This window comes from Petaurus breviceps, unplaced genomic scaffold (genome assembly GCF_028583685.1).
Source record: "Petaurus breviceps papuanus isolate PSGF00001 unplaced genomic scaffold, PetGlider_PUasm1.0 207, whole genome shotgun sequence".
Taxonomy (NCBI): domain Eukaryota; kingdom Metazoa; phylum Chordata; class Mammalia; order Diprotodontia; family Petauridae; genus Petaurus; species Petaurus breviceps.
The window spans coordinates 35,364,204-35,386,022 of record NW_027185850.1 but is presented as its reverse complement, the minus strand read 5'-3'; the positions used below and the strand labels follow the sequence as shown (position 1 = coordinate 35,386,022).

The 21,819-nt window shown below is 41.1% G+C and overlaps 1 protein-coding gene across 5 annotated transcripts in view; it reads left to right on the top strand.

Annotated features, from left to right (window-relative positions):
- The window catches only part of LOC138165101 (volume-regulated anion channel subunit LRRC8D), a 140,170-nt gene that overhangs the window by 65,043 nt on the left and 53,308 nt on the right, over positions 1–21,819 (top strand). The window contains exon 1 of one of the 5 annotated variants that reach the window (XM_069093270.1): positions 7,127–8,461. The exons of 3 other annotated variants lie outside the window; for them this stretch is intronic. The gene's annotated coding sequence lies outside the window, so the exon portion shown is untranslated. Of the gene's footprint in view, positions 1–7,126; positions 8,462–18,287; positions 19,791–21,819 lie in introns of those variants that run through there. One more of the 5 variants, XM_069093269.1, reaches the window with a different exon arrangement.

Here is a 21,819-nt window from a genome sequence, read left to right as displayed (position 1 = left end):
GAGAGAGAGAGAGAGAGAGAGAGAGAGAGAGAGAGAGAGAGAGAGAGCACTTACATGTACTAGCATTTCCAGATTTGTTCTGGACTGTCAATTGCCAAGATTCAGGGAACATCAAACTATCAATTCAACCTGTCGCCTTTTGCAAATATTTGCAGAAAGAAATTAGTGTAAAAACAAAGTTGCAAAATGGGAGAGAGAGAGAGAGAGAGAGAGAGAGAGAGAGAGAGAGAGAGAGAGAGAGAGAGAGAGAGAGAGAGAGAGATAGAGAGAGAGAGAGAGAGAGAGAGAGAGAGAGAGAGAGAGAGAGAGAGAGAGAGAGAGAGAGAGATCAGCTTAGAGATCAGATTGACTTTAAAATTGGTTTCAATGTTACTAAACAAACTTTAAAAAGTTTCTGCCTATGATATTTTCAGGTTCAAGGCGTACTTTTAATGACCTAAATCCTGTCACCATTTCTGAGAAGTTTGGTTCTTGTGAAGATACCTAGCTTATCTACATTAAAAAAAAATTCAGGTGTACCATGGGTAGGTTATTAAGCCCAGTGCCCTGAGAGGTTTTTTTGTACCTATTTCTTCTTGTTATGTGACGTTATTTTTATTTTTAATCTAGGCATGTGTAAAGTCCTAGTAAGATCACAGAATCATCAAAATATTTTTTTATTTTAGTATAGTGTAACTGAAACCTAGATGCAAATAAACACTAAAGAGAGAGAACTCAATCTTCTCAGGCAACCACAGCCATTAACTAAGCCAGAAGAGGTTTGATATCTTCACAAAAAGCCAAGTCATGTAGGGTCCTGACTTTGGTTATGCTACTGAGTACATGGGGAATTTTCAGAATAAAAAAGGCTCTGGTTCAGGAGTTAGAGGACCTGGATTCAAATTTCACCACTGTGACCTTGGACAAGTTATAACCTCCCTGCTTCTCAGAGATGGAGTTTAACTAGATGGTCTCTGAAGAGCCTTCCAGCTCTAAAGGATCCTAGATCTTAGGTCATTGTATTGTTTGTGATTTCTTCTTAGAACATTTTTCCAAAGTAGGATGTAAATCCCATCCCCCCATTTCTCCCTCCATAAAAAACATTGCCTTATATTTGCATAGTTCATATCATGACATCAGGTAGTAGAAGAATCCTTGAATAGTCAGTATCATGATGTGTTGAAAGAATGAGGGTGTGTAACAGGAGCGGGAGACAGTGGTGAGTGTCTTTGAGCATTTGAAAGGCTGAGATGGGGAAGAGGGATTAGACTTTTTTTCTCTTTCAACCTGGAGGTCAGAACCAGGGAGCAATGGGTGGAAGTTCCTAAGAGGACAGAATTAGACTAGATGTCCAGAAATACTTTCTGGCAATGGAACTCTACAGGAGGGAAGGAGCTGTTTCTGGAAAGACAGGGACATCCTTTATCGGAGATCTTCTGGCAGAAGCTAGATAACTACTTGTTGGCTACATATATAGTAGTGATTCCTTTGTGGTTTTGGGTTGAACTGTGTGGCCTCAGAGATCACCTCTAACTCAAAAGTTCTCAGCATTAAAAACCATTGATGATATGTTTGTAATCCAGAATCATTTCTTTTTGGAATGGTTTGAAGCAAAGGAGATGCTATAAGACAGTTAGCATGAAAATAAGACAGGGCCTTTTTTTGAGATTAAAACAAATATTTCAAATATAAAAGAATATCAAGTTACATTGTGGGGTCAGATCAAGACAACGTTAAAGCAATTAACCTCAGACAGCATGATGTATGGACTGGGGAGGTGGGTTGGGAAATGGGGGATGCTGTACAGGGAGCCCAAAAGCCTAGGCTCTAAACCCAACTCTGGCATTAACTTGCACTTGTGAACTTGGACATTCCCTTTTCTCATCTGTAAAATGAATGAGGTGGACTAGAGAGGGGATTCTGAACCATTTTTGTGACCTTGACCCCATTGGCAGTCTCATGAAGCCTTTAGATCCATTCTCAGAATAATGTTACTAAATGCATAAAATAAAGTAAGTAGGATTACAAAGGAAACCAATTCTATTGAAATACAGCTATCAAAATATTTTTTCAAAATCAGGTTTGCAAATTTCAAATTAAGAACCCCTGACATGATATCTGAGCTGGTGCTGAAATTCTATGAGTCTTCACTTCGGGGTGCCATATCAGTTTTGACTTTTGAATTCATTTCTGTTGGGTCTGTACAATAAGTACCAAATGTTTTCCATTATTCTTTTAAAACAGATATAAATATATACAGTGTCAGCTGTGCCCCAGCAAACTTTAAATGCCTCACCATTTTCAGTGACCTCATTGTTTATTCATCTTTTCTAGGGGGTATTCCCCACCCCCGTCAGCCGGGTGAAATATTTGAAAAATTGTGTCATTTGGGAATTGCCATTCATCAGGAAATACTTACTCTGAGGTTTAAGCCAGACCACATGCATTTTGTTTATTACTATAGAAACCAAAAAAATTTTAGCAAGAGGGGACGATCTGAAGCATCCTTCCTCTTAAGAAGTTATCTCCTGGTTGAATTCATTCAGACAAAATCTGAAGCAAAACCGAATTAATTTCAGGTTAAAAAAAGTAACTTTTTATAAAAGGTGATTTTCTTTAACAAATAGGTCAAAAGGATAATGGAAGAGGCTGGAAAGAATTGAGTTTGGTTGAGTAGTCCAGCATGTTTTCTTGAAAACACTTTTATGAAAAATAAATTTTCTTTTTAATTGAATGGGAAGTGATTTTTAAGAACTCCCAGAAAAAGACAAATTATCATACTTTTGTCGGACTGACCCTTTGTCATCCTCCCTGTTCTTGGTATTTCTCCTTTGTAATCTGTTTTTAAAAAGTAACTCAATTTAGCATTCCTAATTCCCATGGGCATTTTTAACACTTAGCAGTGTTTTGGACTGTGTATAATAACTTACATCTTTGTTCAAGCTGTCTCTCCACTCTGTGTGAATTGATTAAGGTTGTCAGACATTATCTAGTGAGTAGTAATGTATGATGGTGATGATGTGTATATGGAAAGGTTGAATTTTGGCTTGAGCCCAAAAGTTTGTTTTGAATGCCATGATTGTGCTTAGGAGATGGATATGGAGATGGCTGCCCTGTGCATTTGTACTTGGAAGCTATGAGATTTGCTAAGGCCAAAAAAACAAGTAATTATACATGTCCTTAGTAAATGGAGCACTGAATGGGGAAATGGGAATTTGTTGGACCACCCTGCATCTCCTGTTTTAAAAAAAAGACATGTTTATTGCTCTCTTTTGTGTTTATACCACCTACATTTCCCAAGCTTTCCCTCCCTTCTCCCCCTCCTCCCAGAGAGCCATACACTAAAACAAAGAATTTTTTTTTAAAAAAAGGGAAAAACCAGTTAATTCAGAACCAAGATCTTGAAAAGGGCTAACAATGATGGACAATCATTCCCTCTTAATTTTTAGTTCTATTGAAACCTCACTATAACCAACATTCTTTATAACAAGAACATCTGCTTGTTATAAATGGAATTTGGATCTAGGCAACCAAGTCTAGTGGGATGAACCATAAACTTAGGAATCAGTAGGCCTGAGGGGCTAGTCTCGGTTTCCACCACTGTAGGTTATGTGACTTCAGACAGCTCAAGTTTTCAGAACTTCCTTTCTCATCTTGAAAATTGGCAGTAGCTGGAGATGGGGCGAGGGGAGGAGGGGCCTTGCCTCTGTGTCTCAGGGAGACCACAAGGAAAATCTCATAACTAATGCCCATGCCAGTCAGATGAGGTGCCGGACTAATGTTTCTGAGTCTTGCTCTCTGCCCCTGTCAGGCAGCACGAAGTAGGGATAACCCTACCTCTAGATTGAGCTACCTGCCAATCAGGGTTGTTTTCAGGGCTGACTGAGATGTACCGTAAGCAGGGCATTTTGTAAATCCTAATGGGCTGAGTAAATGTCAGCCTTCATTACTGCTGTAGTTTTTGTTGTTACTCTCATTATACTCACAGGTGGCCAATGAAGAGTAGAGGTTTCTGCTAGAGAAGAAGACAGCTTAGAGGCAGAAAGAAATTCACATAGGAAAGAAGAAGAAAGGGGAGAAGAAAGAACTCATCAAACTAGGAACCCTGTCAGCTTCAGCCTCAGAGGAGCCCAAGACTAAGGAACTTCTCATTGGTTATCAGGTTTAGGCTTTGTCTTTGCCCTGTACTGGATAGGTGAGATTTAATTGGCACTCTTTAAGCTTAGAGTGGGAATTTTCTCCCTTAGTTTTTAGCCCTTTCCCTGACTGGCTGAGAGGACAGGATTGACCCTTCTAGGCCTCTCCCACACTTTCTTCTGGGCCGTATTGGAAAACAGGGCAAGGGAGTGAACAAGATGGTTGGGAATGGAGTGTGTGTTCAGTTCTTCGTTCCAAGTTAAAGGTTGAGGTTGAGGTCAGCCAAAAAGGATGCTGTTCAGGACAGACAGATGCAGATCACTGAATTCCTTGGACTGGGGCATAGAGACAGAAAGAGAGAGAGACATTGTGATGGAGAAAGGGGCAGAAGGGAAAGTAAAGGGGAAGAAGAGGGAAAGCCTGGGGAAATAGGATCTACATATATCCTCAAGCAACAGTGTTTGATATAATTTTAAGTTTTTTAAAATAATTTTTAAAAATTTAAATTGTTTGGTTTTTTCAGTTTTAATTATTGATATTGTAACATAACTGGTTTCCAACTGTTTTCCTTGCAAACTGACAATATTACAGCTACATTCTTAGCAAAGACAGGTTTTTTTTTTTTGAGGGCTCATCTATTTATTATATTTTTCATGGCCAAGTCCATTCTCATTTTCAAAACCAGCTTGAATTAACTTTTACAAATTAACTTTCCTATGTAGCCTACTTCTGAGTTGGAGATTGTACCCAAAATCTTGCCATATTTGAGTGGAGATTAAATGCAGGGACCAGTCTTGGCCCTGAAGAGGATACTTCTGCCTCCTCTCTCTCCCCGCCCCCTCCCAAATCTTGATAGAAAGGTAAAGGGCTCCTGGTACACAGAATATTACATTGCCTTTTTTTTCGTTCTTAGTCTTTTTCTTTGTTGGGAGGAAAGATTCTGAGAGTGGGGAGGGTGTTTGTCAGGCAGTGTCTGTGGTGTGAAGAATTAAAGGTAAAACTTTTTATTTTTTTAAGGTAAAACCTTTTTAAAAAAGAAATTGAGCCTGATTGGATCCCACACTTAGGGCAAGTTTTGTGTGGTTGGGTTTTCTCCATTTGAACTTGGCTTCTTCCAGACTTGCTGACCCTCCCTGCCTTTTCCTTCTTTCCATTCCCATTACTGTTGTCCTAACTGAGGCCAACTATTATCTCTCCTGGATGTGTCTCACTCACTCTCACCGACCCTCTGACCCATGTTCTGGCCTCTTCCCCTTTTACTAGGTTATCATTTCAGGCAGGAACCTTTGATCTCCAGAGTTGTGGAATTGAATTGGCTTTCTTATCTCTCCTCACTTCTGCTAGATTATAAGCACCTGGAGGGGAGGAACTGGGCTTTGTGCCCCCATAACCCCCACCCCCACCCCAACTCTTCCAGCACCTAGTCCAGCTGCTTGCATCGATAAATCTTTGGCAAATGAAGAAACTGTTTCTAAGCAACATGAAGCCAGAGACTTTATGTCAAGAACCACCAGGGAGACAGTGAGTCCCCTAGCAACGTTAGATTTCATGTGTTCTCCTTTGTAGGCAAGTAAAAGAAGCAGGTGGGCATAAATTAAGCCTTAAAAAAATTAATGAAACCAAGTGAGCAGATTTAGACTGTTAGCTCATCTTCTTGGAATATTGTATCCTCACAGTCTAACAACTGTTTCCCTGACTGAGGAATAGCTTTTTTTTTTTAAACTTCTAAGAGACCCATGATTATAGTTTCTTGCTGTTCCAGTCTGGTTTAGATTCCCTGAGACAACAGTGGTGTAACAATTCTTCCCAGTCCTCAGATCCGCCCTCCAAGGCCAGAGCAACAGAATGTTCAGCAGATAGGACGTGCTCAAACAATTGAACTCCAAGGCTCCCTTTTTGATCAGTGAGGACATGTTGCAATGCCCCCTGATAAGCAAGTAATATGAAGAAAGCTTTGCTTGGATAGGAGAGGCTCTTCTGTTTGTGAAAGCTCTGTTCACAGCCTCTGGGTGCCAGAACTAGTAGGACATAGACAGATGGCAGAAATTGGAAGTGATCAACAGAGAGAGGCCCCTGGCATTAAAGGGTGTTGCGTGACTTGCCCAGCATCATGGAGCTAGAGAATGTCGGTCAAGATTCAGGCTCAGGTCTTTCTGATTCCAGCAGCCTATCTGTTAGGCCACACCTCATAGTATGCTTTTTCCCATTTTATAATTGTTGATTGTGTTTGTATCTATTCTGAATGTTGTTAAGCAACTGAGGGTGTTTATGGAGTCATAATCTCCTATCTAGAAGGGACTAGAGAAGGATGTCTGTCCATTCAGAGGAGGAAACTTGAGTTACATGATTTGCCCAAGTCCACACAGGTAGTAAGTTTCAAAACCAAGACTTAACTCAGGTCCTGACAACAAACCTGGCCTTGGGTATTCATTCATGTTTATATTCTGTTTCTCACTATGCCCCTTTTCTCCCTGCTCTCTCTACACCCTCCCTTCCCCCCCCCCCCAAAAAAAAAGGGTGTAGGTGGGATAAGATTGGTCTTAGGGAACATCAGTATGAGGTTGACCGAATCACAAAAAGCATGAAGGACAGGACAGACAGAAATGGATCTGTGGTGTTTCTCACTGTGAGGTATGAAGGAGCTTTGTACAGTGTAAGGATTTTAACCTTGGCTGTCTTCATTCTCTATGCACACATATCTTGCCTCCCTATTCCACTGAGTACATCTGTATTTGTCAACTTTATCTGCTACTGTTCTAGCTTATTGGCCTGCCAGTCATAGGACTCTGATTTTACAGTGGGTCACTGGGGTCCATTCATATCACTTGCAGCAATGGGGAGAAAGCAATAAAAACTTTCTGAAACGAAAATCAGAATTATTCTCCCTCCTCCCTCACTTGTTTTTCCCCTTCGTATGGGGAAGAGGAGGTGGTGGCGGTTGTTGGTACTGATGGTGATAGCTAACACTTATAAATACTTTAAGGTTTGCAGAACTTTTTACAAATAGTATCTCATTTTATCCTCGCAACAATTCTGGCAGATAATTGCTGTTATGGTCCCCATTTTACGGGTGTTGAAACTGAGAAATAGAGAAGTTAAGTGACTTACCCAGGGTGACACAGCTGGTCTAAGGCCAGATTTGAACTCAGGTTCCAAGTCCAAGTCCACCATGCCATCTAATTGCCCGATATTCATTGCCTATAGAAAAACCAAAAACTTGTGGGGAGAATGGATAAAAGAACTTCATTATGTACATTTCAGCAGAAAGTTAAGTTGACTCTTAGCCCACGATATTATTAAGGATGAAGTATCGAAGCATTTTTCTCTTTGTCAGGATCTGAGACCCATTTATCAGCTGTTATCACGTGTATTCTCCTTGTGTATACGTGTGTGTGCATATACATAGCTTCCTTGAAAGTTACATTCCAAACACATAAACATTTATGGTCAGTCATTAGTAAGCATTTATTAAACACTTGCTGTCTTCTAGGTTCTTTTTTAAGCACTGGAGATACAAATAAAAGTAAAAACGTCTTTGCTCCCAAAGAACTCACATTGTAATGGGGGAGGCAACATATAATTTACTGTACACATATAAAATACATACCCAATAGATGGGAGGTAATCTCAGAAGGAAGGCTTTAGCACTGAGCAGGGTAGAGGAAGGCCCTTCTAGAGGAGCTAGGATTTGATCTGAATCTTGTAGGAAGCCAGGAGATGGAGATGAGGGAAAGAATTTTAGGCATGAGGGATGGCCAGGGAAAGGACAGAGAGTCAGACCATGAATATTATCTGCAAGAAAAAACAAGTAAGCCAGGGTAGCTGGATCTCGGATTATATGGAAAGGAATAAAGCATAAAAAGATTAGAAATGGAGGAAGGGTCTTAAGTTGTGAATCATTTTAAAAATCAAACAGCATTCCATTTTTGGCCCTGGAAGTGATCAGAAGCCACTGGAGCATATTGATTAAGGGTTGACATGTTCAGACCTGTGCTGCACGAGAATCATTTTGGCAGCTGAGTGGAAGATGGATCGGAGTGGGAAGAGTCTGGTGGCAGGAGGCCAGCTAGCAGGCTGTTGCAGTATCCCAGTCACGATGTGATGAGAGCCCTTACGGGGTGGCAGCTATGTGAGTGTAGAGAAGAACATGTTTATGAGAGATGTTTTGAAGGTTAAAAAAAAAAAAACCAACAAACCAAGATATAACAGTAGATTGGATATGTGGGTCAAGTGTGAGTGAGTACTGGAGGTTGACTCCAGGTGTGTGATCCCAGGTAGCCAGGAAGATGGTGGTGCCTTCCGCAATAATAAGAAATTTGGAAGAGGGAAGTATTCTGGGGGAAAGGTAATGAATTTGGCCTGGCTTTGTTGAATTTGAGGTACCTATGAGACAGCCATTTCTAGGTGTTTAGAAGGTACTTGGTGATGTGGGACTGCAGCTCAAGGGAGAGATTAGGGCTTAGATATATAAATCTAGGAATTGTCTGGGTAGAAATGATCATTAAACACAGTGGGAGCTGATGAGATCACCAAGCAAGAAGATAGTATATAGAGAGAAGAGAATCCAGGACAGAATCTCAGGGATCACTTATGGTCAGAGAGCATGACCTCAACAAAGACCCAGCAAAGGAGGCTGGGAAAGAGAGTGGTGGGATAGGTGGGAGGAGAGCTAAGAGAAAACTGACCAAATCTTAGAGAAGAGATAAGTAATCAATATTGTCAAAGGTGGTAGAGAAGGCACAAGGGATCAGGATTGAGAAGAGGTCATTAGATTTGGCGATTAAGACATTATTGGTGACTTTAGAGAGAACGGTTAGAGAACAATGAGGTCAAAAACCAGCCTGGAGAGGATTTGTAATAAGTGAGGAGAAAAGAAGTGGGAATGTCTTGTATAGACAATTTTCTCAAGGAGTTTAACTGAGAAAGGAAGGAGAACTTGGTGAATGATCTCAAATATTTTTTCCTGTGAATTATAAGGTTAAATTCCTGTGCAAAGCCCTGCAGATACAAATCGAAAATAAGATAGAGTCCTTTATGCACTTGTCTGTGTACAAACTGTACACCTTTTTATAATGTAAGTGCCTCTTCCTGTTTTTCACCTCTTAATGAAGTTCCTGGCTCCCTTCAAGACTCAACTGATTTGCTTCTACGGGAAGATTTTTCTGATTCCTCCTACCTATAGTGTGCCCTTTCCTAAAACTAATATTTATTTATTTGTCTGTGCACAAACCATACCTCCTCTTTAAATGTAAACACACTGATAGCTAGGAGGGATTGGGAAAAGTTTCTTGTAGAAGCAGATGAGCTTGAGCCTTGAAAGAGCCAGGAACTTTATTATTAGGAGGTGAAAATGATGAAGAGTTATATTCTGGGCATACAGTATAGCCTCTACAAAGGCATAGACCATCGGAAATGAAACAGCTAGTTGGTGAAACACTGAGTGGACCAGTGTGACAAGAATATAAAATTCATAAGGAGAAGTAATAGGAAGTAAACTTGACAAGGTGAGCTAAAGCCAAGATTGTAAAGGCTTTAAATGCTAAGATGATGACTTTGTATTTTATCCTGGAGGTTAAAAGGGAGGCAGTAAGGATTCTTGATCAGAGGAAGTGGCATGGTCAGATTTAGGTTCCAGAAAGATTATTTTGGAGGTAGAAATGATGAAATTGGGTGACTGGCTATATGTGGGGAGGGAGAGGGGGAGGAAAAAGTCAAGGGAAAACTCTCGAGCTTGTGTTCGTCCTTCGTTTTTGAAGATGACCATGACATCGGGAAAATGAGGACATGACTTGCAGTTGACTTTGATTTGAATGAGGGTCTATGCAGCATCACCAGCCTCACTTTCTTCTCCAGAACCATCTGGGTCCAGTGGCTTCATATTCATCAGGACAACTGGAGATGACCCAGGATGCAATAGGAGACTTTCATCACTTTCAGGCTAAGGCCTTTTCAGGTTCTCACTTTGAGTGAGATTAAAATTCAAATTGAGATTGAAAACCTGGGTGATTGGAAGAATGATGGTACCCTCAATAGAAAGAGAATTTTGGAGGAAGGATGAAGAGTCTAGGAGAGATGATAATGGAAGATAAATATTGTGTAAACTTGAAACTGTTTAGAGTATAGAATTCCTGGTCAGCTATACAGCTTCCCCCAAAGCCCTTACTGTGTTTCATTTTTGGTAGTAAACCACATGTAGGAGAGAGAGAGGGAGAGGGAGGGGAAGAGAGACAGAGAGAGACAGAGACAGAGAGAGAGACACACAGAGACAGAGAGAGAGAGAGAGTGAGTTTGTGTTTGTGCATGTCTGTGTTGCCTCTGTGTGTGGTTTTGGGCAGCCACAAGTCCCTGCCAAGGAAAAGAAGTCTGGTGGTGGTCATTTGAAGAATTCATTAGAAAGGGGGCTGTCACTTGCAATAAGGCATGTATATTTCAGCCACAGCATTCTGTTGTCCCTAAAATAACATGTAGTAACAAAGAGCCTTTTGAATTGTGAGAGGTTGACATGTTAGGATTTAACCTTTGGTTTTGGGACTTAAAGATCTCACACCAGGAGTGGTCGGGGCGACAGAGGAAGGAACAATAGGTGGAATTTACAGACAGGCAGATTTTGCTTTGATGCAGGGGAAATTTTATTATTTTTTATAAAAATGTATCATTCATTTATTATATAAATTGAATTTATAATTTAAAAAACTATTTTAGAGGGGCTTCTCAGTTAGGTATTGGTTGGACCAGATAGTTTCCTCCCAGTGCTGCTGTTCTTAGAAAAGATTGGTAACAATACACAGCCAGGTCTAAGTTCCATGGTGACAGTGTAGCTCTGAGACTGAATAATGGAAAAGGAAACAATTAGAAGCTCAGTGAAGGCTTGTTTAAAATCAACAAGCTAAACATCTGACTGATGACAGGTATTGTGGACAAACATTTTGCTTGAAAATGAGCCTCCCGTCTGAAGAAACTCACGTCCCGTCATTGATTAGGCGGCAATGTATTGATGCAATGTATTGCTTTCAGAGTATTTGCAGGGCCTGGTACCCGTTACGGCTCTTTATGTTGTAAAGATGATGCAACAGCGGTGCCCCCAGAGGTCTCCTGATGCCGGCTTTGGGTTACATCTCCATCCATCTCTACAAGAGCATATACATGTAACTGTAAAGGAAAGGAGAATGCTAAGGAATGGGATGGATGTGGTCTGGATTGTCAGCTGTCGCACAAAGGGACCAGAGTGTATTGCATACAGTTTTCATATTCTTTCTCCATACACACACATATATACACACATACATACATATGTGCACACACATGCACATATATGCACACACGTACGTATACACATTATTTTTGAAAGTTCACGGACCCCAGGTTAGAAACCTGTGATGTACATAGAACTGTATTATTTTTAAAATACATTTTGTCCTTCTATCCTTACATCACAGTCATTTGTGTGTATGTGTGGGAAGGGAGAGGATGGGAATCCCTCCTGCAAATCGAATCCTCCCTTGTGACAAAGAAAAATAAGCAAAAACATCTGATAAAGTGACCGTATTGAACCATATATATAGTATTCTGTCCTAGCAACTTCCATAATTTAGTTCAGAAGGCAGGATATACATTTAAAGATGTGGTTATGGAATTGGGAATGCAAAGTACTTAGCCTACAGTCCCTAACTTGATCAGAATCCTAGGTCAGGTGCTACTGAAGGTGTGACTCCAGCTTTAAAAGTAGAGACCGTCTTCTGGGATGAGAAAGACTGGAGTCCAGGAGAGATTGTTATCATTGTCTAGGTAAGAAATGATGTGATCACCTCTACTAAGATAATAGTAATGGGAATAAGCAGCCTGATTACTGACATTTCTATAGTGCTTTTAATTTCACAAAGCGCTTTACATGCATTGTATTGTCCGCTCCCCATGACAATCCCATGAGACTGGTACTGTGGGTGCATTCCCATTTTCCAGATGACAAATGGGGTGGTTTAAAAAAATGGATCGACTTGTTACAGTTTCAGGTAAGATTCAAACCCACATATTCCTGGCTCCAGATCTTACATTCTACCTGCTCTGCCATAGTGGGAATGGACCTGAAGGAGTGATACTTTGCTGAAAGAATTATCTGGTAAAAGAGTACGGAGGGAAAGGGGGAACGATCATAAGAGGGGAAGAAGGAAGAATGAAAGATGATGTAGAAGCCGTGTAACTTGTAGTTTCTTCCCTGGAGGAAATTAGAATCTTGTTGGAGCGTCCTGTGCCCATGAAACGGGTTTAGAGAGGACATAACCAAGGATAACAGGCATTGAAGACACTGTGCTGTAGAAGTTCAAAGAAGAGACGCATGAGCAGTGGCAGCAGGCTGTTCAGTGTTTAACAGATAAGCTATTATCTCCTGGCACACGGGCTTCTGTTGTTAGAACAGTTTTGTTTGTAGTTTCTGCTTCATGTTGAAGGCCTTAACCCTGGACACTTTGGTCTTATTTTATTTTTAGCCTTTCCTTTTTATTTCCTAATTGAGGGCTTGGGTGAAGGTGGCCACTGGCCTGATGACACTTGACCTAGAGTTGCAGGACTGTGTTGTAGGGATGGACATTGTGTCCATGAATGAAATGAAGTGGGGTTGGGGTGGAAAGGGCTTAGAGATGTTAAAAATATGCATGCTTTTCTTCAAAAGCCTCAGTTGAAAGTGTCTTATAAACAGCCCTCTCTGACTACAAATTCTTATCCTTTCACATTTTCCCTTTCTTATTCCTTCTATGTGTTATTAATCCTCATCTGAACCTTAAGTCTCAAGATTACTCCCTGTAAATTCTCTCAGTGTATTGACACTGTTGGCTTCTTGCCTCTGTGGCCAACCACTATAAGTTTACCACTGCACTTTTCTCCTCCCTTATTTTTTTTTAATAACCATTTCTCACTATCCTACCCTATATATTCCTAACAAAGAAGTCCAGTTAAACAAGCAAGCTTATTGACCGTGCCTAACAATGCCAAAACAAAGCATGTGATTCCTCTCACCCCATATCCCACTAATTCTGTGCCATAAAAAGGAGGTATTTCCATTGGGCATCAGGAATAAAAATGGGCCATTTCATTCATCTGAATTCTGATGATTTTTAGTACTGTCTCCCCCTGTGAAACCTGTGAAATTACTTATTTTAATATCTTGGTAACTATTTTTAACATAATTGCCTCCTTTTTAATTCTACTTTATTATATCCAATTAAAAACATTATTCTAAGAAAGGGTTCCAAGGTTTCACCGGGATTTTCCCCATAGTTATAATTTCTTATATTGCCATGATAATGCTGTTGCATTCATATGCTGAAGCTGGTTTCGTCATTCCCCAATCAATGGAGACCCACTTTTAGTGGGTTTTAGTGGACTACATGCTCAATAAGAGTCAACATAGTGATGTGGCAGCCAGAAAAACTAATGAAACCTAGAACTACATTAAGAGTGATGCACTAACTTAAAAAAAAAAAAAAGACTATATACGGTAGTTTCAGTTTCACATGCAGTCCTCTTTTTCTGCCCTTTTACATAGAAATGTGCAAGTTTGTGGATGACTGTCAATTTCATCATCATTTTTTCAAAGAGAGGCATAACTTCCAGGAATGGGGGAGGGAACGTGGAGTGGCATTGATCCCACTGTACTCTCCCCTGGTTAGACCTCATCGGAATTATTGTGGTCACTTCTGGACACCACCATTTAAGAAAGCCATTGATACTTTGGAAGGTTTACACCAAATTCCACATCAGATGAAGAGCAGTTATAAGGCCATTTGAAGGAATTGGACAAGTTTAACCTAGAAGAGATTCGGGGGGACATGAAAACTATCTTCAAGTATTTGAAGGAACCATCATGTAGAAGAGGGCTGAGAGGGCAGAATGAGGAAGAGGAGGAGGTGGAAGCTGCCAAGAGGTGGATTTAGACTTGATATCAGGAAAGCCTTCCTGCCAGTTAGAGGTGGCTCAAAGTGGAATAGGGGGACCCACAATATGGGGGGCTCCTTGGAAGTCTTCAAGCAGCAGCTGGATGATCACTTGTCAGTATGTTACAGTGGTAATTCCCCTGAGATAATGGATTGGACCAAGATGACTGCTGAGGTTGGTTCTGAGATTATTACTATTATTATTTTGCCAAACCTCTCCTCCATCCGTACCATAAATTTCTTTCTCTATTCTCAGTCATCTTGTCTCTCTCTCCTTTAAAAAAAAAAAAGCAAACAAAACTGGTTCCTTCTCTTCAGTCTACAGATATGCTCCCCCTTTCCCAGATAAAATCTTTTCTTTCACCTTGATAAACCCTCAAGCTATTGTCCTATTTCTCTGTTCCCCTTCACTGCCCAACTTGTCGAAAGCATGAATGGGGTGTGCTGTTTGACATTTTTATCAGTGACTTAGATAAAAGCATAGATAGAAACTATGAGCAAATTTGTACATGTTCTAAAAATGGGAGAGACAGCTAGATGTCCAAATTAGGAATCAAAAAGATCTTGATGAGTGAGATGCATTGAACAGAGGTGCTGGAAAGACAGAATTCATCTGACAAGATCAAGGGGGTTTAGAGGATGGCAAGAGAAATGCCAATCCATGGTAGTGTGATCTAATAGTCTCCTTATCAGAGAGAATCCAAAGGTCTTTTTCTGTCTTTGTCCTCTTTGACCTTTCTGCAGCTCTTGGAACTGTGGACCACTCCTTCCTTGATGCCTTCCCTTCTCCCTACGTTCCCTTGTACTGTGTATTCATAGTTCTCTGCCTGCTTCTCATTCTTCTCCCATTGGATCTGGCCATTGCCATGATTCCATGCTTGGTTTCTTTTTTTTTTTCTATACAGTCACATGTGGTAATATCCTCCACTTCCGTGCTTTAGCTATCAATGTTATTTAACAACCTCAAACACAAATCTCTATCCCAAATCTCTTGTGTGGTAGATGGGGCAATGGACTTGGAATCAGGAGGACTTGAATTCCATTCCCCCTTCACTCCGGTCTTGTGTTTACTTCACCTCACTATACTTCCCTTTGTTCATTTGCAAAATCAGGGGGGTTAAACTGGGTGGCCTCTGAGGTTCTTTCTAGCTCTGAATCTGTGACTTTATCTCCTATTTCCACCTGCTTCAAAACCATTTTCAATAGCACAAACTCAACATTTCTAACCCTGAACTGTGATCTTCCCCAAAGTTCTTTCCTCCTCCTAATTCCTCAATTGTCAGTGGTAACACCATGAAACTTTCCTGTCATCCATGTGTGTTACCCCAAAACAACCTCATTCCATCTTATAGACCCCATTGGCATCTGGCAATGCCTTCTAAGAACGATGTTTTTCAGTACATACAATAAAATACATAGGAAATCAATTCTATTGGAAGTTATCAGAATCTTTTTTTATAAACCAATATAAACCTCTCGTGAGTCTCACTGATCTAGCCGATATTCTAGCCAAAATGAACTGTCCACAGTTTTCTATTCTTGTTTCTCACCCTTTCATCTTTATGCCCCTGCACATACATGATTGAAATAAGCTTTCCCCCAAACTCCTCCATGTGGGCCCATCTTTGGGTTTGTTTGTTTCTGTTTGTTTGATTTTAATTTCGGGGTGGGTTGTTAGGTTTTTTGTTTTTTTTTTGGTAACAGTATTTTATTTTTCCCAATTACCTGTATAGCTAATTTTCAGCCTTCATTTTCTATGAGAGTGTGAGTTTCAATTTTTTCTCCCTCTCTTCCTCCCATCCCCCACCCCCAAGACAGCAAGCAATATGATATAGGTTATACATGTACAGTCATGTAAACATTTCAATATTAGTCATGTTGAACATGAAGGGAAAATGGGCCCATCTTTATATCCCTGGCGCTTGGTCTTACTCAGTGGCTGAGGAAGGTTTTGGGGGTTACATCTATTTAGCTGTTGCCTCCTGTGTGGTAAATACTATGAAGACATGCTTTATAGTCTGCAGGAATTATGACCTCAGAGCACTGTGGGTGTGGATTGTTGCTTATGTTGCTAGTCATAACAGTCACCGCGTGGGGTTTGTTTTGTTTGTTTTCTATTTTGTTTTTGTTTAACTCTTTTTGGTTGTTATGAAAAAAAGCTCGTATAGGGAGTGGAGCTGGAGAGTTATTGGGAAGGGACAGTGGAACGACTCCCCCACACACACCGCAGAAAAGCCCAAAGCATCCACAGCGCATTGATAGGGGCAGCTAGGTGATACAGTAGATAGAGTTTGGGCCTGGATTCTTCCTGATTCGTGAGGACCTGAGTTCAAATTTAGCCTCAGACACTTCCTAGCTATGTGTAAGCCATTTAATTTCTGTCTGCCTCAGTTACCTCAACTGTAAAATAGAGATTATAATGGTATTTACCTCCCAGGGCTTGTGAGAATCAAATGAAATATTTCTAATGCTCAGCACAAAGCCAGGCACCTAATAGGTGCTTTAAAACCCTTATTCATTTCCTTTCTTCCTAGTGAGATTCTGAACTACGTTAGTGGCCATAGAGATGGAAAGATGGATAAACCTTTTGAAGGAAATAGATATATGTGTGTATATCAATATATACACATATGACACAGTCTATTTGATAGTTTTCAATTGTGTTTGACTTTTCCTGCCTTCATTTGGGATTTTCTTGACAAAAGCATCAAAGTGGTTTGCCACTTCCTTTTTCAGCTCATTTGACAAAAGAGGAAGTAAGACAAACAGGGTTAAGTGACTTGCCTAGGGTCACACAGCTAGTAAGTGTCTGAGACCAGATTTGAACTCAGAAAGATGGGTCTTCCTGACTCCAGGCCCCTTGCTGTATCTACTGTATCACCTAACTACCTCATTATTTATTCTCATTCTCTCTCTCTCTCTCTCTCTCTCTCTCTCTCTCTCTCTCTCTCTCTCTCTCTCTCTCTCTCTCTCTCTCTTAATGTAATGCATATATACAGCTCATTTTGTGGGGAATAAAGGAATACAGAATTGCAGACATTTCCAAGGTTTCCTGAGAGATGAGATAGTAAATGGTACTACAACCTGAAATAGCAGAGGCATGGCTAGTTTCTATGGGCAGGAAATAGCCATTTTGAACAGGTTGAGACCGAGGAGCCCTCTGTGGGACTTCTGAGAGGGTATGTCTGACTCGAGATAAGGATTTTTGCATTGAGGGGGCATGCCTTAGGCAACAGAATCAGATCTGATCTCCAGGGCAGAGTCTAGAGAAAGAAAAGAAGAGGGGCTATAAAGACAGAGTTTGGGGGAATCCCTAAACTTGCCCAGAGAAAGGGGACATTAAAGGGGACAGAAGGAAGAGTAGAGAGGTGGAAACAAAGGGAAAGAAAGGTCAGGAACTTTTAATAATGTCCTGTGCTACAAAGAGCGGTCAGAGAGACAAGGAGCAGGAGGGACAAAGGCCATTGGATTGTAGTATGCTCTGTGTTCATTGACCTTTGAGGGCACAGTTTCATTGCAGCAGCTGGGGCAGGAGCCTCATTGCAGAGAAACATTGTGAGTGGTGAGAGAGCGAAGGGCTTCTGCTCTTTTGATAAGTTGGGCAATGAAATGAGGAACCGAAAAGGAGTGGGAATTGAGAAGGAATGGGCTTTTTTTTCTTTATAGGAAACGGGGAGGGGTTGACCTGAACATCTGCATAATGGAAGGAGCCAGTGGAGAGGATTTGACTGGATGATAGACTAGTAATGGATAGAACAAGGCAAAAATACTTTTTGGAGATAATAACCTTGGAAAAGAGAAGAGAAGAGGTAGACCTTCCTTCAGTACAGAAACCTAGGAGAAGTGGAGCCAGGAAAGCAGAAATGTTGAGGTGGAGAAGAGGGAAATTGAGGCAGCTTTTACCTTCATAAGATACAAGACATCCTCATCTGCAGAGAGTGGGGGGCAGAGGCACAATTAAGGACTTGGGGAGAATTTTTTTAAACTTTTTTTTGCCTTTTTTTTCCAAGGGGCAATTGGGGTTAAGTGACTTGCCTAAGGTCACATGGCTAGTAAGTGTTAAGTGTCTTAGGCTGGATTTGAACTCAGGTCCTCTTGACTCCAGGGCCAGTGCTCTATTCACTGTGCCACCTAGCCGCCCCCCCTTTTTTTTTTTACATTTAGGGCAGAAGCTATAAATATCTGATAGGAAGGCTTGAATTCAAGATATTAACAAAAAATGATTACCCAAAGCAATGAAACCCTAACCCAGTTTAAATAGCATGCATGAATTAGTGAACCCAGCCAGCAGTTCCATGCCATTCTTTAAAAGTAATCAATAGCCTAGAAACACACAGGGCATAGTGAGATTGATCAGGGTTAAGGATTGGCCAGGAGGGCTCTATAGGAAGGTTTTGGGGACTGCAGATTTGGGGGAAGGACGGGGCAGGGAGGTTAAGCATTATTAGAATAGCTAATCATGGAATCTTGACTGTGGAAGGAGACTAGGAGACAAGCCAGAAGAGGCTGCTTTGATTTTGATGTCGTATAAACCAGTGTGGCATAGTGGATAGAGGGCTGAGCTCAGAGTTAGGAAGACTTGGGTTCAGATCCTCTTTGAGACTCGAACAACTCTTTCAAACTGTGTAAGTTATAGAGAGATTGTTGCCAAGGCCATGAGTTCCCACAGGAATGAAATCTTAGGATCCTTGGAGAATTGATATAACTCGCACAGTGTAATGAACACCCATAAATGTGTGTTGGTTGATTTTCTCAGAAAAACAAGAGGATAGCAGCATGGTAGCACTAAGGGAGGAGGAGAAGAGGAGGAGGAGGAGGAAAGAGTATCTCACTATTAATGACTCAGGCTTTGGATAATTGGCAGTTTCTACCAGTGGTCCCGTTCCAGAGATGGCAGATCAGAATGACCCAGGGTGGAGAGGGGTACTACCCCTTCTTTTCCTTTTCTTATTCAGTGATACTGGCGTTTTGTTTGCAGAGTCTGGTGAAAAACACCCACCAGCTGTTTTAAGAGCCTACTTCATAGGAACGCTTCTGAACTTCATAGGAACGCTTCTTCTCTCATCAACCCACAAAGTGTAGAGCTTACTGTTTGAATGGTATCTGGCCGTGTGAGGGCATGTTCACAAAGGTACCGGCCTTTCTATAAAAACAGCAAACGGGAAGATGGAGATTTATCATTTGGTCTGGAGCCTTTACTACAAAGGAGAATGAGCTCAGTGTGAACTGGTAAAAGTTGATGTCTCCTGGGAGCAGAGAAGCTGAACCATACGTGGAAAAAAAAAAAAAAGCAGCTGGTTTTATTTGATTTGAATTACTGTAAGAAAATCTGTTAGCTTGCATTTATTAAACACCTTCTGTTTGCCAGGCACTATGCTAAGCACTAGGGATGCAATGAAAAGGAAAACAAAAAAAACCCCAAACAAACCCAAAAGCTAGCCCCCCCGGTGCGCACAGTCCAATGGAGGAAACGACGTGCAGACAACTTTGGCATACAAGATATGGAGAAATTGGGGGCATTCTCAAGGAGAAGGCACTGAGATTAAGGAGGAGAGGGAAAGGCTTCTTGGAAAAGGCAGGGCTTCAGCTGAGACTGGAAGGGAGCCAGGGAAGTCAGGAGGTGGGGATGAGGAGGGAGAGGCATGGGGGACAAGCTGGGAAACTGCTCACTCGGGAAATGGGGTGTCATGTGGCAGGAACAGCAAGGAGACAGTGTCACTAGAATGCTGAATGCTTGGAGTAGTAACTGTGAGTAGGCCAAGAGCAAATTAGCCAAATAGATTTTTTTTCCCCTCTGAAGTAGGATTCTTAACCTGGGGACCATGAATTTGAGTTTGGTTGGTTTTTTTTTTTTGCTAACTGTAGTTCAGTAGAATTCATTTCTTTTGTGAACCTGTGTATTTCATTTTGTGTGTTTAAAAATGTTCTTCTGGAAAGAGGTCCAGATGTCAAAGAAGAAGGTCCATGACACACGCAGAAGACCCAGGACATAGAGAATCACAGAATCTTTGAGTTAGTGAGACCCCACTCATCTCTACCAGATACCCAACAAGCCTTCCCTGGAAAATCTCCAGTGAAGCTGACCCTCATTACTTCCCGAGGCAGCCCAATTCTCTTAGGAAATTTTTCTTTGTTGTCAAGCCCAAATTTGCCTTTGTATTCCCCACCCTTTGCTCCTAGTGCTGCCATCTGAGGTCAGGCATGGCATGTGTAATCCTTCTTTTCATGGCAGCCCATAACTACTTGAATATGGCCACCATGCCCCTTTCCTCAAAGGTGTCTTCCCCCACGTTCCCTACTTCGTCTCTTTCTTCTCCAGACTCAACATCGCTAGTTCTCTTAGTCAGTCCTCATATGGAATGAACTTGGGGACTTTCACTGTCTTGGCTGCCCTCCTCTAGATAACTTATGAGTGTCTTCCTTAAAATGGCACCCAGAGCTTCCAGGCCTCCAGATGTGATCTGACCAGGGCAAAATACAGTGGGTCCCTCAGGTAGCCTGAGATCAAAGTAACTTTTCAGTAACCTCATCTCACCATTGGAGTCTACTAAAACCGCAGGTCTTTCATAGAAGTTGCTGTCTGATCATGCTTCCTCTATCTTATATTTGTGAAATTGACTTTTTGAACCCCAATAGAAGACTTTATGTTTTTTTCCTAATGAATAATAACTAACAGTTATGTTGTCATTCAGTCCTGTCCAACTCTTTATGACGCCATGGACCATAACACGCCAGGCCTTTCTGTCGTCCACTATCTCTTCAAGTCTATCCAAGCTCATGTTCATTGCTTCCATGACACTATCCATCTCATCCTCTGTCATCCCCTTTTCCTTTTGCTTTTAATCTTTTCCCAACATCAGCGTCTTTTCCAAATCCCATCTTCTCATTATATAATCCAAGTATTTAAGCTTCAATATCAGTATTTGACCATTCAGTGAACAGCCTGAATTAATTTCTTTAAGTATTAGTTGATTTGATCTCGTTGCTGTCCAAGGGACTCTCAGAAGTCTTCTCCAGCACCACAGTTCAAAAGTGAGGGTTCTGCAGCCCTCAACTTTCCTTATAGTCCAGCTCTTGCAGCCATATATTGCTACTGGAAACAATTACATAGCACTTTAAATTTTACAAAGTACTCTACATATGTTATATTGGTTGATCCTCACAGCAGCCCTATTAGGTCCCTACTTTATTTCACCAAATAATTGTCACAGATTTACTGCCAATTTTTTTTTTTTTTTCAAAAAAAAAAAAAAACTGGGGGTGTGACCATTTTGTGAAGGTGCTTTTTATTTTTTTTAATTTGAGCCGGTATTACTTAAAAATCAGTTATTACCAAACTGTCTTTGGTGCAAGATTAGGATGCACAGCATATCTGTGAACATAAATTAAAATTGAATACTGACAGTGCGCAAATGAGATCATTGTAAAGCATTTGGTTGTTATTGTTGTTACTGTTATAACCACCAGTACCACCACTGCTACTACTAATATCACTACCTCTGTTACTACTACGTCTTCTCCCCTATTACTCTTCTGATTCAGGTGTAAAAAATCAGAAAGTACAATGGAGAAAGCCCTAAGCTTGCAATCTGAGTAACTTGGTCAGAGCCCAAGGTTGACTGCATTGTTAAAAATTCATTAACCTCTCTGGGCCTCAGTTTCCTCATCTAGAAAATGAGGGAGGTGGGACAGAAGATGATCCTGTAGTCCTTTGGGTCTAATCCCCCCCTCCATCAAGCTTTGGGATAGACTCCCAATACACCTTGAGCACCTCATA